Source organism: Plasmopara halstedii, assembly GCF_900000015.1.
Source record: "Plasmopara halstedii genome assembly, contig: Scaffold_323, whole genome shotgun sequence".
Taxonomy (NCBI): domain Eukaryota; phylum Oomycota; class Peronosporomycetes; order Peronosporales; family Peronosporaceae; genus Plasmopara; species Plasmopara halstedii.
The window spans coordinates 2,135,158-2,136,063 of record NW_020187244.1 but is presented as its reverse complement, the minus strand read 5'-3'; positions in this window follow the sequence as shown (position 1 = coordinate 2,136,063).

Below are 906 nucleotides of genomic sequence, written 5' to 3'. Positions count from 1 at the left end.
ACACCATGCCCATCTGGTGTGACACACACCCCTGTTACCAGGGTATGTGTAACCCCGTGAGACTCTCCCCCATTAAGATTGAGAACATTCACAATTTCAATCGATTATTGCCTCAACGAGGCTTGCGTGTCCGCTCGACACTGCATCTTGGTTCGTTAGAACAAAACGACTTCCATGCTCAATGATCCCTGTGTCAACGACACTGAAAGCACCAAGTCTCGCTGGTTCTGACAGCGGACACGGGCAGAGCCCAACTTCGTCTCTCGCACACGGTGCCATGTCGGACCGTGTCTCCGCGGCATCGAGGGATGTAAATCCTAGGCTTGATGAGCCCGATCGTCGCGCTCCGCGCCCGCTAACGGTGACGAATGACCTTGTTGGGGATGTGGAGGTGGTCGACTACGAGTCTGACACATCTTTTCCCGCATGGGATGACGAGGAAGGCGAGCCGCACTAGCGGTGTGATACGAGCCCTGCTCGTACCTTGCGGACCCCATATCCGTTTCCTGTCTTCTCGTCACCTGGAGAACGTGTGTAATCACCAATGACCTCGATGAGGCACAGAAGCGGCAACTGAGAGCTGCCCGTAAGGCGGCTCTGATGTGCGCCCCATCCACGGTCGGTCATTGACCCTTGTGTGGAATATGGCTTCCGCCCGGCGGATCCCGCTGTGGAAGCAAAGGACGTGGTAACTTGATCGTTACGCTTCCACATTATCGGGCCTTCGGCCATTACGGAAGATGAGCTTGCCGAATGGAATGCTCTTTGAGCTCGTTTCTTGGTTCCACAAGTGTCAACATGACCGAGCATGTAGTGGCTATCGTTGGAAGCTTATCGCACTCGTCTGTGTGCTCAACGAGTTGGCTTTCGTATACCTGCAATGCGGACGATACCTGTAGTGCTTGG